Source organism: Tupaia chinensis, unplaced genomic scaffold (assembly GCF_000334495.1).
Source record: "Tupaia chinensis unplaced genomic scaffold, TupChi_1.0 Scaffold143836_1, whole genome shotgun sequence".
Taxonomy (NCBI): Eukaryota; Metazoa; Chordata; class Mammalia; order Scandentia; family Tupaiidae; genus Tupaia; species Tupaia belangeri.
The window spans coordinates 2017304-2034620 of record NW_006203686.1 but is presented as its reverse complement, the minus strand read 5'-3'; the positions used below and the strand labels follow the sequence as shown (position 1 = coordinate 2034620).

At 40.2% G+C, this 17317-nt stretch overlaps 1 protein-coding gene across 1 annotated transcript in view; it reads right to left on the bottom strand.

Moving 5' to 3' along the window:
• Nucleotides 1-17317, bottom strand: part of MARCHF11 (membrane associated ring-CH-type finger 11) — a 125728-nt gene that overhangs the window by 36030 nt on the left and 72381 nt on the right. The window lies entirely within an intron of this gene.

The window sequence follows — 17317 nt, the reverse complement described above, 5'->3', positions numbered from 1 at the left end:
AAAAAAAAGAAATGCAAGGTTGATACGGCATTCAAATATCAATCAATGTAACTGACCATATTAACAAACTGCAAAAGGAAAAGAAAAAGAGGTTGTCTTAATAGAAGTGGTAAAATCACTTCGCACAACCATAGTCATGATGAAAACTAGGAAGAAAAAGAAAATTCCTTAACTTGAAAAGGATATCTACAAAACACTTATGGCTAGGATCATACTTAATTGTGGGGGGAACTTAGTAAAGATAAGTGACTTAGTGAAGATGTTTATATCCTTATTATTTCTATTCAAAATTGAACTAGGTATTTTAGGCAATGTAAAAAGTCAAAAAAAGAAAAAAGAAAGAAAGGATAAAGATTATAAAAGAAGAAGTATAAAATTGTCCCTATTTGTAGATGGCATGATTATCTCTGTGAAAATCCCACAGAATCTACAAAAAGACCTAATAGAATTAATAAACTAATTTAGCAAAGCCTGGAAATATAAAGTCTATAAAATATCAATTGTGTTTAAATACCAGCAGTGAAAAGTTTAAAAAAAATTATAAAAACATTTCTACATTTTTAAGGAAGTCAAAAATTATAAATTAGTTAGGACTAAAATGTTTTTAAAGACAATCTATAAATTACTGCTAAAAGAAAGTTAAGAAGGGCCAACCCCGTAGCCTGGTGGGTAAGGGAGTCAGATTCTACATGAGCGACTACAGCTTAAGTCACAGCCTCAGGGGCTTGGAAAACACACCAGGCACATGGGTGTGTGGAGGAGACCAAATCCTGACAGAACAGAAAAATGGAGGAGCGATGCGGTGTGACCATACCTGCCTGGAAGAGGCTTTCTCCCTCTTTCTCTGTCTCTATTTATCTCTGTCTCTCTCTGGCTAGAGCATAGGCCCTTTGGCAATGAAAAAAATAATAAGATAAAAATTTAATTAATTAACATAAAAAATAAAAATTAATCTAATGGCAGTTATGGATCAGAAGACTCACTACTGTTTGGGTAACTGTTGTTTCTCATTTTAACTTCTAAAGCTCAAATGGAAGCAAAATAGTATCAGAAAAACAAAGGTTTCTTGCTATTGCCCACATTTTCTCAAAAACAGACCACACATTGAAGATGATCACCAGTTGGGAGCCAATAGTTGGGGCATAGTAGTTAAGGTACTGGACTCCCACAAGCCCGACTGTGGTTTGAGTCCCAAACCTGGCAGCTTGCTTTCTCATTTTCCTTTCTCTCTGTCTCTCTCATGTGCCCTGCAGCAAATTAAAAACAGTAATAACAACAATTTTACATAATAAACAAACTCATTAAAAAATAATAAAATGGTCTCCAGTTGATTGATACTAATTCACAGATATCAAAAAGAGTGAATAGGGGACCAGCAGGTGGTGTGATGGTTGAGGCGCTGGACACTTCCATGTGGCTGACCATTGTTCGAGTCCCAAACCTGGTGGCTTGCTTTCTCATTTTGTCTCTCTCTGTGTCTCTCTCTCTGATCAAATTTTTAAAAATAAATAAATTAATTAAATAAAATAAATGATTATTAAAAAAAAAAGAAAAAAGGATAAACAAACCTTTACATTGTTGGTTCTATTTTCCACAAAGATCAGGCAGGATAAAAAAGCTTTTAGACCTACTTTCTTTCCCTTCTTTTGGCTTTTGGTAAGGCAGGTCCTTCCAAGGTCAAAGTCTTGACTATAGATCATCTCTTGATTATTTAAAATGCCTGGAACTAGATCTTGTGATCAACACAAAAGCAGGGAAGTATATGGCATCTCCCCATGCGTACCAGGGAGTGCTGAGAGTTTATGCTTTTGTACAGAACTCAGAATGTCAATCAAGACTTTTCTTCCAGAAAGCCTGATATCCCGGGGCATTCAGCAAGCCGTATCTCAGGACTATGACTATGCATTCAATACAGTTTGCAGAGCAGAGAGAAGAATCCAAGCCCCCTTGAGGAGCTGGAATAAGTGTCCAAGACTATCTCTGGGGACTTAGGATTACAAAGTAGAGGAGAAATTTTCTTTTCCTAGAGAGGAAGCTTCTGGGAAGAAATGGCCTCTAAGACTGAACTCTCGTAAGGAAAATCTTCCTGACCTCCTTGGACAACTGGGCTAACTTACATGATGCAGGAATTTTTTTTTTTTCTTTAAGTTGCCCTTTACCTTTAGGACCAGGAGAATAAAGTCCTCGATGAATTGAGACAAAGGTGGGACTGGCCCAAGGCCACATCAGAGTGGCAAAGGACCAAGAATCTAGAAATTTTCAAAATTCAGTTCTAAGAGGTAGAGGAAATTAACACAAAGTGAAGGTTTAGTTATTAAGGAAGAAGACAAGCAGAGCTCAGAGACTTGAAGCAGGGTGGAATGGTACCTGGGAAAGGCACTGCAAGTGGCCAGAGCCTAGGCCACTACTCCCCTGAGTGGGATGAGCCTTCCAAAGAAACTCTGCCCAAAAAGCCCTCTAATGAAATCTATTCCTTTCCCAAGTCATTGGAAATAGGAGACTGATCGACTCCTATAGATTCTCCAATCTGACCATTTCCAGATCCCCAGGAACAAGGAAGATAAAGCAGTAAAAGGTGTGAAAAGCACACTTATAAGGCATCAGGATACTTAGTTGGAAGTTGTATCTAACTCAGGAAAAACCTTAGGCTGTCTGAGTATTAACACAAGCAACAACTCTTTAAACTGACTAGTAAATGTTAATATAGCAACTACAAGGTACAAAGAAAAATCATATTGATTCCTCCAGTTTATTCTTCCTAATTCTTCCAGACCATCCATATGTCATCTCTCAATGGTATCTCTTATTCAATTGTTTTGTAATTGTTATAGATATTCTACTTGTCTGAGGTTTATTAGCCTGGATTTAATAATTCAAAGTTGAGGCAAGAATCACATTTTTGCTCTTCAGTTTCCAAGAGCTATGCTGCCTTCTTCCTCCCTGCTTTAATTGTTTCTTATAACAAAAGCAGGTGCTAACCATTAGTTCAAATTAGAGAAATTTGTCCCAAGTGTCAACCGTTTGATATAGTTAGTAACTAGATTCTGCCCCGTATGAATTTGAAGTGTATGTCTGATATAAGGCATTTTTATTTCATTACTCCTTTCAATATTCAGTTTTAATTACGTTTAAATACAGGCTCCCCAGGGGAAACTCTATCTAAACAATTAGTAGGTGGTCATAACCAGATTTACTTGTTCTTTCCACAAGGAGTTGAAAGCTGCATTTGCTAAAGAAACTTATTAAAGCTCTCAATAGGCTATTGCTGCTTTCAACCTCACTTTTGGAGCATAATTTTTATTGAAAGCGACTACTTTCCCATTCAAAGAACTTTAGATCACATTCGCCAGCTCTGAATATTCTCTGGTCAGTCCGGTAGAAACCTTGGTAATCAGGGCCCAGAGTTTGAGGCAGATCAACTCTTCCATGGAATTTATGCAGAATTGTTTACAAAGTGGCTTTCTCTTGTCTGTAGGGAGGCAGTGTGGTGCGCTGAGACAGTGAGAGAGCTGTGCATTGGCTCTGTAGGTCATCCTTCTCAAAAGGACCTTGATGTTCTTTATAAATGGCATTTGACATTAGCTGAACACTGAATGCATAGTATCTATTACATGGAACCAGGATTTGTTTCAGTTCTAGCTAGAGAAGTTACACTGTGGGATGCCACCACCAATGAAAAAGTGCACATAGAATTCTACCCCCTTTAAAGCAACTGATATGATCAACCTGTTCTTATGAGCTGCCTGGTACATGCCAGACCCTGGAGAAGTCACTAGCCTGAGTAAAAGTTCTTATTCTCATGAGATCACCGCCTGAGTGGAAAACACACACATGCACAAACATGAAAGTATAAAAATCACGATACAGTGAGCATGGTGTGTTCTCATGGAGAAAGGTGAACATGGTACTTAGTTAATAGAGAAGTTGTATCTACTGTGGTACTTAGGGGAGACTTTTAAAATGCAGAACTGAGTTCAACAGGATGGGCAAGAGTCTGGTTGGTGGAGAGAGAGCGTTAAAGACCAAGAAGATATAGGAAGGTTAGATAGGCAGAAACGTGCATAGTATGATATGTTTGGAAAATAGTGAGATGTTATTGTTGTAAGAGAGTGGAATTTGTGTAGGCAAGTGCTTGGAGCCTTCAGGATTCACTATGGATGGAGTTTGAAGTTTATCCTATAAGGCAATGACTATTTTATAAGCACAGGAAAACTAGATCTGAATGTCACAGGATGTCTCAGAGGAGTTTACCACCTAGTCTGTCCCTGAATCATATTTTCCAAAGACAGAGTCAATACTTCCCAGTGCTTCTCTACCAATGTTTTCTGCCAGTCCCCATCAAGAACCAGCATCATTTCTCCACCCCCTTAAGTAGGGCATGCTTTGACCAATAGGATACAGCAGAAATGACTCTATATTGATACCAAGCATAGATTTCTACTATCCTGGCAGCTTCTGACTCTTCTCTCAGAAGTCATGCATTTAAGAATTACAGCTACCATGAAACCACCATGCCATGAGAAGCTTAAGCTACATAGAAAGGTCTCAGGAGATGAGACACCATGTGGTGAGGGAGAACAAGGAGCTTCAAGACACTGGGCAAGTGAGTGAAGGAGCTGTCTTAGAGTTGGGTCCTCTAATTTCACTGTTTTGTAAGATTCTTTCCTCCTCCAAAGGAAAAAGACATGAGGCACTGAGGTCACGTTGTTTATTGACTGAGTTCAGTGAGCTTACAGAGCTCTAGTAGCTCCCGCAGAGTGCTTTCTCCCTCTTGGAGTTCACAGCACAGAGCTAAGCCAAGCCAAAGTTGAGCCAAGCCAAGGCCACCAGGGCTGAGTTGACTGAACCAAGGCAGAGCTTGAGCAAGGCTAGCCAGTTGAATCAACGCTCCCCTTCTCTTAAAGGGGCAACAGACAATAGTGACTCATTGCCAAAACCAATTGTCACATGCACACATGCATATTACATGCAATGGCATAAAACAACAAAGTTGTAATTACATAACAAGTATGTAAGTGCACTGCAGCTAATAACTTAAGTTGTTTTCCCTGTGGCCTTCAAATGTGGTAAGATAGGAGGTGAGGGAGCCTGACAAAACCATCACGACTCCATTTTGTCTTCAGTAACATCCCTCCGAACAACATTGCCTCACTGACAAATCACACATCAGAACCCTTCTGGACTAAAAAATTGTGAACAAAATAAAAATGGTTGCTTGAAATCATTAAAGATAACTTTTTTTTTCTTTGTATCATGGTAACTACAGGAGAAATAGACCAAGATCTAGAAAACCAGGTTCTTAGTCATCAGCAGCTCAATTAAGTTATCCAACTTCTAACTCCTCCTCATTAAAATGAAGACTTCTATTAAATCATCTTCCTGGTCTACGATTCCCTGGATTACCTACTTCTCTTTATCATTCAACCTTCTCTTCCCTTCCCACCCTTCCTCTTACTCCCTGTCCTTGATCTCTTCCCCCACATCCACCCTAGAGATTCTATAACACAGGACCTTAAAAGCATTAGCAATGTTTTGAGTTTGATGGAAATGTTATAAAACTGGATTGTGGTGAGAGTCATACAGGTCAACAAATATTCTAACACTAATTGAACTATACATTTAAAATGAGAGAAATTTGTGGTATGTAAATTATATCTAAATGAAACTGTTTTATAAAGGTCTAAGGGGGGAAAATCCTCATATTAGCACAATGAATGAAATCTTTTCACCACTTATTTGTTCAGTTGCTGTGAAGCCGGCCAGCTCAGCAGACTGCAGCCATTTTGAAATTAAGAAAGGCCTCTGATGAGAACAAGCTGACCAAGTGCTGAATCATAGGGACATCTATTTGAGGAATGGTCTGATGAGAAACCAGGAATGGATGTTTGAAGTAAAACAGGATTCAGGATAATTACTCAGGGATCTGTCCACTATTCTGATGGACTGTAGTGAGGAATGATTTGCACATACATGTATCTTGTCTCTATAAATACTGAGCACATGCTGAGCTTATTGAGACAGTTTGGTGGTGCTGTTGACTGTCTCCCTGTAAACTGGTTGCAGAGAGAAACTCCCTTCTCAAGTCTCTGCCTCTCATTTCATTGACTGTAAGTAGAAGCAGACAAACTTATTAACACCTGCCAACAACACATATGTGTTATTGTCTATTGCAAAATACTTGAAATGCATTTAATTTTTTAAATAATTATTTATTCAAACTTATTATTATTATTATTATTATTTTAATTTATTATAGGGCACATGAGCTCACCAGACACAGACTGAGGGGCCAGGTGTAGTGAGAAAGCAAACTGCCAAGTCTGGGACTGGAACCATGGTTGGCCACTTGGGAAACCAGCACCTTACTGTCATGCTACCTGCTGGCCCCTAAATACACTTAATTTTTAAAATTAAATTTAACTTCTGGAACAATCAATAAAGAGATAGCTCCTAAGAAGTCCATTTACCTATGTGAAGTCTGGCCAGCATTTCTCTTCTTGGAAGGCTGCATGTTGGCTCCTACATTTATACTCTGGGATCAAATTTATATCTAGGGTCTGATGTGCCATCTCTCTGCTGTACAACTTTGGGCAAGAAAGACCTTCATTTCATTGCCTTTTAAATGGAATAATAGCAATTGTTGTAGATGATTATGGTGAGCATTAAATGAAAACACACACACACTACATACCACAGTGGACATTCATTTAGCTCTCATATTTGTTCCAAAGGCAAAAGAGCCCTGAGGACTTCTCTGGGAAGAGGAAATCCTTGAGCCCTCTACTCTAGATGCTTTGAGGTGGAGTCTGATGGAAGAATGATCTCTCACCAGTGTGTCTGGATATGGCTGCCTGCCCTGACCCCACTCAAACCGCAAACCATGCCCCACTTCCTGACATCTTGCCGTGGTTTGCATATTACTTTGCTTAAAATACAAAGAAATCCTTTCCACTGACATAAGAACTGTAAATCTTTTATGTGAGATTTGGCAGCATGTTAAATCTCCAACATGAGGTGGGGAGATGGAGGGATAGATGTGATATCTTCTCATGTTTTATCCATTTCTTTGAGCAATATTTTAATACAACAAACAAAGACCTTCCCAATAGTTCCTACAATTCTTCTCTGCCTCTTAGTTTTCCTATCAAGGGAAAAACTAATGATTTTATAAAAATATTAAAGCATGAGTCTTTCTACACTAAAGAGATCTTTCCTGGCTTAAACTTTATGTCAGTTGTTCACCTTTTAATTGAGAACCCACTCTGTGCTAGACCAGGCAGAAGTGTAGGACAGTAGACTGCAGTGAGATACCCCAGCCCTATCCAGAACACCTGGCTGTGTGGCGAGGGCAGAAACACATGGCCAATGGCTGCAGGGGATTCACCTAGCAATTGCAAGCCACAGAGAGCATAGAGGAGGTATTGAAGGTATTGTACTCTGGGAGTTTGAGGCATAAGTAGAAGTTTGTTAAGCAGAAATGAATATATCTGTCAATAGGCCAAACACCTCTCAGTCTTTGACTTCAGGTTTTTCTTAGTTTCATTTGATCTTTCTCTTGCCTTCCCCAGTACTTTGAGATATCTGACCATGTCGAGCTGTTCAAGTCAATATCAAACAGTTAAACAGTGGCTTGCTTAGTCCATTAATGTGAATAACCCAGTATAACATCCTGCTTCTACCTTCAGATAGCCCGCAATCTGTGTGCTTGTCGGAAAGAGAGACAGAGAGACAGAAAACAATAAATCACCCCCCAGGCGGGATAGTGACACCTCAATCCCCTCTCCTCCGTTCTCCTTTTGGGATCTTGGGCACACATGCACATGCACCCAAAGTGAGTTTAAGCCGCCGGGTCTGGGACTTGAACTGTGGTCGACTACATGGGAGTCCAGCAACATAGCCATGAGAAAAGAACTGAAGGTTGAGCTGATGGCCAATGCCCAGTGATTTAATCGATCACACATATGTAATGAAGTCTCCATAGGAACACAGAAAGGGCCCAGACACTAGCCGAGGCTACTTGGGAGGCCTGGGCTTCATTCTCAGACCAACCTAAAGACTGGATGGGGTAATGTACACCTGTAAACTCAGCAACTTGGGGAGGCTGAAGCAAGAGAATCACCGTCTTTAGGAGGATGGGAAACGGAGGAAGATGAGTGAAGGGAATCAATGGGAAAAATACAGAAGCAAAACATTTTAGGGACACAGAAATGAAAAGTATCTATTGATGATAATGGGTATGATAATGTCTTTGAACCAATATACAGAGTACTCATGAGGGGGAAAATTCATTTGGTATGCTATAATGATATAGAGTGATTGAAGGTAAAAGAAAGAAAAAGAAAGGAAGGGAGAAAGAAGAAGAGAAAGAAAAGAAGAAAGAAAGAAAGAAAGAAAGAAAGAAAGAAAGAAAGAAAGAAAGAAAGAAAGAAAGAAAGAAAGAAAGAAAGGAAAAGAGGAAGAGAGAAAGAAAGAGAAAGGAAAAAGAAAAGACAGTGCTTTGAGACTTCCAGGTTGGTGAACAGAGGTGGGGTCTGGAGGATGGCCCAGCAAAGCTTAGATACTCCAAGTCCTTGCCCCATATCCTGTGCTATGCATTGCTTCCATTTGGCTATTCCTGAGTAACTTTTATAATAAATAGCTAAATGTACATAAAGAGTTTCTCTGGCTCTGTGAGCATTCTAGCAAATGACTGAACTCAAGGTCTGGGTGTGGGAACCTCCAACTCACAGCCAGTCATCAGAAGCACAGGTGACAACCTGGATTTGGGATTGGCACTGGGATTCGATGCTAACTCCAGGTAGATGGTACCATGAATCAGAATGAGCAGTGTGGAAAAATGCCCATACATTTGATACCAGAATCAAGAGTTTGTGCATACAGAGAAGAAAGAGTATTTGCTTCTCTTATCCAGCATCACAGGAGAAATTTTTCATAGTACACTTAGCACCACCTCTGGAACATAGTTCTTGATGAATGGCAGGCAGCTCTTCACTGTGATGAGAAATGAGTTCCCAGAAATCCATCAGCTGAGCTCTGATAAAAAGCAAGGCATAATTAAAAAAAAAAAATTGGGACCAGCGAATGGCATAATGGTTACATTACTGGACTCCCATGTAGTCAACTGCAGTTTAAATCCCAGACCTGGTGGCTTGAAACACACCGGGTACATATACATGCCTGCCCAAGATCCTGGGAGGAGAATGGATAGAAGACATTGTAGCATGGCCATCCTCCCTGGGGGTGATTTCTCGCCTTCTGTCTCTCTGTCTCTCTCTGTGTCTCTTCAGTGAGTATACACATCCTATAGCAAAAATCTCTAAAAAAAAAAAAAAATTGCCAATGCGTGGTTGACACCACTAGTAACCTAAAGATCAGACAATATGTAATAGGTTCGAAATAAAACTGACTGTTAGTTTTACTTCTTTGTTCCTTCAGAATACTTTGTTTCTTCAGAATCACCGGTGGCCTACCGTGAGCTCCTTTATACAAAGCTATTTTATATATTAGCTTCCCAATATTCAAATATCTTACGCTTTTTTTCTCTTGTCAGTAGGGAGTGGGGAAGATTCCAAAGAAAGCCATCTACATCTAACACATGATTAGCTATTGCAGTACAACAGCCATAATTACTACTGACCAAATGAAAAGTGGGACTAAAATTTGGAAAAAAAATATTCCTGAGTCTGCTTAAGGAACTCAATATCTTATTATTGCTTGACTTTAAAAAAAAACTATAGAATTTTAAAAAGATGGTTTTCCTGGGTTAGAGACTACCTTCACTGTGCTGGACATAATATATATATATATATATTTGAATGAGGACATAAAAAGACATAAATGAAGACTGCAACCTATATTTGAATGAGGACATAAAAAGACATAAAACAAGACTGCTACTTCTTAGAACTTCAGTGCTTCCTACCCTTCTATCTCCAATGTTGTATATAGGATATAATTTTCAAATGAAAGCCAATATTTTTCACAATGTTTTTTTTTGTTCATTTGGGGTATTTTCTTTCTTTTTTGCTTTTGTTTTTGTTTTTGTTTTTGCTATAGGGTGTGTGTGCTCACCAGAAAGATACAGAGAAAGAAAGAGAGAGAAAGTAAGAAAGCTCCCCGCGGGGTGGGGGTGGGGGAATGGCCATCTCCTCCATCCTCCCCTTGGGATGTTGGGCATGCAGGCAGATGCACTAGCATATTTTCTAAGCTACCAGGTCCAGAACTCAAACCATACACTCAGCCATGTAGGAGCCAGCCGCCTTAGCTATCACATCACTTGGCTGTCCCGAAAGCTAGTTTTTAATATCAGAATTAAAAGTAATAAAGCTTTGGTTTGAAGGTGAAAACTAAGATTATACAACTAAGAAGAAAATACAGAATTAGTCTAAAATCTGAATTTGTTCTTGTTTTATTTTAGCAGTGATTACGTTTGTGAGTCAATTGTCAACATGTCCTAAATAAGTGTTTTTGTTTTTTTCTTGCTTCTGGAAGTCATCACTACTCTGGGTTCAGTGGTAATCTCTTCTTTTTGTCCAGAATTGGTGCATGCCTCATCGGTAGGGTCAGAGGGTCTACTGGCTTGTGCTCAATGGCTGATATTCTTAGAAGTTTTACTTTTAAAATGAAGAAGGTGGCCAGTCGGTGGCACAGTGGTAACACAGCTGGGCTCACAGGGGAAAGATCCTGGGTTTGCATGCTAGGACTTCCCTGAGCATACTGGGTGCACACACGTGCACATGCCTGGGATCTGGGCAGTCTGGTGCTCGGAGCGGATCATACCAAAAGCATGAAGACCCTGTTGGAGGTGTTTTCTCTCACTCTATCTCTCCCTCTCTCTCAGACGAAATCAATAAGCTTTTACAAAAATAAAATAACAAAAAAGAAGAAACGGCCACTATAATCATTAACATGAAAATGGAATACAATGTGACTTCTCATCTGTTCTTCATTGATTAAATTTACTTCGGTTATTTGGATTGTTGTTTTAAGAATTAAAAACCTATTATGTGGAATCAAAAACCGTTGATCTAAGCTTTCCTATGCAGTGATATTTATTTATAGCATTTACCATCCACCAGGCCTCAAGCTGTTGGGATGGCTTCATCCTTTTGCAATGAAAAAATGCCTTGCCATCACTGAGGCTCATGAGTAGGATTATGAGTCTTGATTCTGCAGTCACATTTTTAAGGGATGCTAAGGTGAGACTTTGTAAAGGACATTTTGCAAAAAGAATAACTTAAAACAAAACATTTAGCCAATCTACTTATTAAGACAGAATTTGTGAGTCTAATTTAAACCATTATTTTCTAATGAGTGCCCTCTCTTTCCTTGCTTTGTCAGTTTCCTTCATAACACTTGCATTAAATATGCACTTAGCAGCTCTTCCTGTGCTTCTCTGAATTTCACATTTTGAGCTGCTGGCTCTCGCTTCAGCTGAGGATCACAAGTGTGGCTTGACGTCACAGACTCATCAGCTTATGGGAAAAGAATGAGCTCATCAATAAATCTGAGTCAAAGTCTCGGAGGCTGGGAGGGTGGGAGAAAGAAGCAACCACATGCAAAGAGAAGCATATTCAGAAAGGTGACGTGGTAGCCCGCATCTAGTATTTTTAATACATGGGGTAAGAGGGACGGAATACAAAGATTTACATAAAAATTTTGCACCAGTTTAATGGAAACTAGAAGCTCATTTGTTTTTCTACATTCTTATCTTTTCCCAGGAAAATTTCCTGGGAAAGGCAACATCCATCTGATTGTTTTTGCATATGGTTCTGTAGGGACTAAATACTCTGCAAGCACAGGCTGTTATATATTTTGTGAGGTTGCAAATCAGTAGGAGTGAGATGGCAAAAGTTTAATGGCATGATTCTAGTCTTGGAGCTAGAAGGTATGTATTATTGACTGCCAGAAAATATACTACGAGTAACAAAGGAAAGCCACCCTCTTTTTGTTTATCAGGTGGATAAATAGAATTGTTGAAGTTAACGTCCTCAAATGAAACATTTCTTTTTTTCTAGAATTATTTTATTTAATTCTATTTATTATTTTCATTATTATTATTTTATTTAAGCAAGGCAAGACAGAGATAAAGAGGGAAAGTGAGAAAGTAAGCTACCTGGTCTGGGACCTGAACCATGGTCAGCTATGTGGGAGTCCACACCTCAACTGCCATGGCAGACTTTCTGTCTATCTGTAAGGTTGACTCTATCTTTTTTTTAGAGAGAGAGATTTTTGTTATAGGGTATTTGCACTTGCCAGAGACACAGAGAGAGACAGATAGAAAGTAAGAAATCATCCCCAAAGGGGATGGCCATGCCACAATCTGTTCCCTGTCATTCTCCTCTTAGGATTTTGAGGACTCATGCACACACGCTGCCAGGTCTGGGATGCGAACCACAGTCAACTACATGGGAGTCCAGCAACAAAACCATTATGCCGTCTGCTGGTCCCGATTCCACCTTTGTTAAATCCAACTGCCCATCCTTTAGTGCCTGGGGCCCACAGTGGGTGTGTCTCACCAGGAATATATAAATCCCACTATCCCCCCTCCAGTGACTTGTTCCATCTAACAAGGGACTGAGGTGGCCCCATTTTCCAAGCTTTGGACTGCCTCAAACACTGAAAATCTCACATAGCTTAGTTCAGTGTCACCCTTACCCCCAAATGAGCAGAGAACTGTTACTATAAGTAATTCAGAAAACAGTTCTCTGCAGCCATGTAAATTTTCAGAAGAAAGAGATGCTTTGTGGTTGGTTTTACTTTGTCTACTTTGAGAGAGTAAGACGATCCCATAGTGACTTTAAAAAAATTAAGCTTAGGTTTCAGGGATTAAAATACCTATTTTTAAAGAATTATTTTATTTAACTTAACTTTATTTATTTATTTATTTTAATTTGACCAGAGAGGGACAGAGCAAGAGAGAGAAAGAAAGTGAGAAAGTAAGCCACCAGGTCCGGGACTTAAACCGCAGTCAGCCATGCAAGAGTCCAGCACCTTTAACCACCATGCCACCTCCCAGCCCCTAAAATAATTTTGTTTTTTAAATCTGCCATGTCCCTCCCATGCATAATGACATCACATTTTGAAATATCTGGAAAGAACTCAAAGGTATAGTCTCAAGGAGAAGATTTCAAGTAGCCCAGCTGGGGTATTTGAGGACAGAGGTAATGGGAGGGAACTAAACCCCAACGCCATTCTGGAAATGAGAATTTGTTTAAGTTCCGAGTTTAGCAACATACTGAGAAGCACAAATATGCACACATGGCAGTAGAAACTGCAGCAGGGATTTTACCAGAGGATCAGCAATAGGAGCAAGACAATGGATGGGTTTTGCAGCTGCTCAGCCTCAAAAGAACCACTGAACTTAACGCGCAGAGGAGGGGTGCGGCTCAGCACTGGGATTGCTCTAGAAGTTTCTCAAATTGATTTTCTTCAATACGGAGATAAATAAAATATGACCGAATCTGCTGTGCTATAATATGGTTCATTTGGGATGCTGTGAATTATTTATTTCCAACTACCTATTCGGCATGTTTATTCACTAACCTTTTAAAGCCATCTGATAAAATGGCTCAAACTTTTCTTAAATTGATTCATCGGGGTAGATACACTTAAGGAATGGCATCTTTCTTTGCACTAGCGAACTAGCTTTCATTTAAACATCTGGGAAAAACAGGTCCACAAAGGCAGGGTTTCACAAAGCAACGCCTGGCTTGGGGCCTGCAGGAAGCGGACAGACTCACGGAAGTTGGAGACTGCTTTTATTTAAACTCAGTCATCTTCCAAAATAAAGCAGGAAATAAAAAAAAACTCACTCGATTATCTGTGGTACCTCCGTTCTCACTGTGTTCTTGATGCTGGGCACACGCGAGTGAAAAAGACAGGCAAGTTCCTGCTCAGGCGGGGGCTTAGATGAGTGGAAGATGCAGATGTTAGACCAAAAATGGCACCAAAGAAGTCAGCACGGAGCTGTAAATAAATTGTGACTAGCGCTGTGAAGCAGTGCAGGCTGCTCTGGAAGAGTAAAGAGAGAACCCATCTAGCAGTGGGGGCTCCGGGGCTCAGGGAAGCCTCTTTGACTGAAAGGCATTTTATCCTGAGAGTTGAGGAAGGGTATGAATTCATCAGGAGAGTCGGGGTGCTGGTGGGCCAGGAAGGGCAGAGAGATGGAGCCCTTGCCACGATTCAGAAGCACATGCACAGCTGAAGGTGGCAGGCGAGAGGATGAGTCACCTGAAATGAGCTCGAAGAGGCCTTGGGCAGGCTGATCCTGTGAGTTCTGGTAAGGGGTTGGGGGGTTCTCCCAAATTCACAGGGGAATGAAACATTAAAGGGATTTAAGGCAAGAAGTGATATTTCTTTGACTGCTGTGTGGAGAATGGATCTGAGAAGGGGAGATGTAGAAAAACCCATGTAGGTCATTCGACCGGCCCAGATAAGACAGAGCGCTGACCTGGACCAGCTGGTGGCTCGCAAGGCAGGTAAACAGGGCCGCCTTTCACAGGGACAGAGACGCCAAAGAAGAAGAAAGTTAGGGGAGAGAGACCAAGAGTTCTGTAACAGTCACAGTTCATTTGAAATTCCAACTAAATATTCGAGAGAAAAGGTCAAGCAGATGTAGGATTTATGAGGATGAAAGAATTACACTATCTGGTAGAGAAGGAGCCAGAATTTAGAAACGCACCAAAACAAAACTGAACAGTCAGAAAGAAAAAGGGAACTCAGGAGAGAGGAATCACAAAAGTGAGAAAGGAAAGGAAAAGGAAGCCATCGCTGTGCCTGCTCTGGCAAGTCTTAGGATCCCTCTTCCAGGCTATGGTTGGCTGCCACAAGAACAGTTTCAGGAACATAATGGAGGAGTCAGTCAGCTTAGAGCGAGTGGGTTGAAGAAAGGCAGGGAAGGAAAGAGGCTGAAATGGTAAATGTGGACAATACTTTGAGAGTGTGGCCTGGAAGAAAATTACAGTCATGGCAAGGTCAAGGAGAGTCTGCTCCTTAGGTTTTGGGTTTTCCTGCATACTTTCTTAGAACGAGGGATGATATATGACTATATTACTACCTCTGAAAATAACCAATAGAGAGGAGACCTGTAAGAGTCAGGGAAGAGAAGAAACAATGAAGGAACAAAAAGCCTTGGCTGTCAGGGACTGAGCTCTGGAGCAAGACTAGAAGGACAGGCTCTGAAGAGGCTGGTATTTCCTCTCTGGTGCCAGTTGGAGAGACTCAGTGGGCACGACCCTGACATCCCATGCCAGATTCGGGAGGAAAATCATTTGAACTGTTCTGAATCCCCAGAGCCATGATAACTGGAAGCTTTGAGGTTAAAAAATGTCACAAAATGCCTATTTATGAACACTGTATGTTTTGGGATGATGAGGTCCTAGCAGCCAACGAAACAATTATGTTTACTAACTTGCTGACAGTACCATTTAGGAACCTTCAGATTCTGAGTTTTCTCCACCAATTATTCCTCTAAGGCAGAAAACCTAAGGCTCTGGGTTTTATTACTTCTATTTATAGTAATAAAATCTCAACCCACAGATTCAAATAAACAATACAGAATGCAATGAAGTAAAATGAACTAGCTAAAAATGCATTACTAAGTAACCCTTCACAAATGGATTCCCCTAGGCTTTATGTCCGTACATATGCCGCTAAGTGCTTAACTCAAGGACACTCCCACCCCAGCAGACGGTCCAAGGAGAGCAAGCAGCTGCCTGCATCTGTGCAGCATGCCTTGAGCAGCCAGAGCCAGTGGGGTTTCCTAAGGAGTTTCTGAGAACAGGGCTATACATGGTTTTAGCAAGGTCACCTTGGAAATTTAGAAACCCATAGATTTATCTGTTCATTCATTCAGCAAATACGTATTGAAGATCTACCATGTGTCAGCCATGATCATGGGTGCTGAGAACACTGTGGAAAGTAAGAGAATCCTTGCCCACGAGGAACTTTCCCTCAAAGTGACAAGAAGACCAAACACACAGGGAAAGAAAGTTTATGTATATCTAGAATTGGTCACCTCTCACCACCTTCATTGCTACCACTGCATTTCAAGCCACCATTGGGTCTCACTTAGATTACTATGCTCACCTTCTGTCTGATCATTTGGCTTCCACTTTATCTCTCTATGGTCTCTTCTCCAAAGAGATGTTTGTTTGTTTTAAGAATTATTTATTTAATTTTATCTATTATTATTCAATTTTACCAGAGGGAGAGAGAGGGAGAGTAAGAAAGCAAGCCACCAAGTCCAAGACTTGAACCTCAGTCAACCATGTGAAAGTCCAGCACCTTAACCACCACAGCACCTGCCATCCCCCAAAGAAATGCTTTTAAAAGATTAAATTGTGTCACAATAAAGCTTCTCTCCTGATCTTCAGATGGCTTCCTAACTCACATTTACAACTGACATCATGAATGAAATGTAAACTTACACTTGAGCCTTACAAGACTCACTACTCTGACTTCTGTCCTCGCACTATCCTTGGGATAGACTGCAAAAGAGGCCACAATACTTTGCAGCTCCTCACATCAAGAGGCACAGTGTATTTCCCTACCCCTTGAGTTAAGGATCAGCTGTGAGACTGGTTTTGACCAATAGAATGTGGAAAAAATGACTTGCAATGTGAACAAGCATTGGTAACCTATTGGAGGATAAGAGACCAGTATGGGCCAGAAATTAGCAACCCCACTTGAGATCCTAAAGACCCACCAGCACTCAGCTTCCTGGAACTGCCAGAGACACATGAATGAGCCCAGTCAAGACCAACAGAAGAACTGCCCACCTGAGCACAACCAACTTGCTAACAAACAGATTACTAAGATAAATAAATGCTGCTTTTTAAAAATTCCATTAAGTTTGGGAAAGTTTGTTATGTGGCAAAAGCCAACCAGTATATACATTCCCCCATATTCATTTTGTTCTTACCACACTGACTAACTTAATATTTTTTGCTCTTCTGGGCCTTTATGCTAGCTGTTCTAGATACTTGATCAAATATCCACATACATTAGGTTGATGCAAAGGTAACTATAGTTTTGCATTGTTGAAATAACTTGCCATTTGATATTAAATAGATTCTTAAATAAATGTGGTTATAATTTTTAACTTATTTATTTTACATTCATTCACTGTATATCATTGCAGCATACAAAAATGAGATTTCCCATCTAGACTACACTATATATTAGCTTATTCAATATTATTACTATACATGTTATCATCAACAAATAATTTTCCCTTTCTTGTTTCTTGTAATTTTACATTTCCCCCCTTTGATTTCCTACTGCTCACCCTCTGCCATTTTCCACCTCCTCCCAC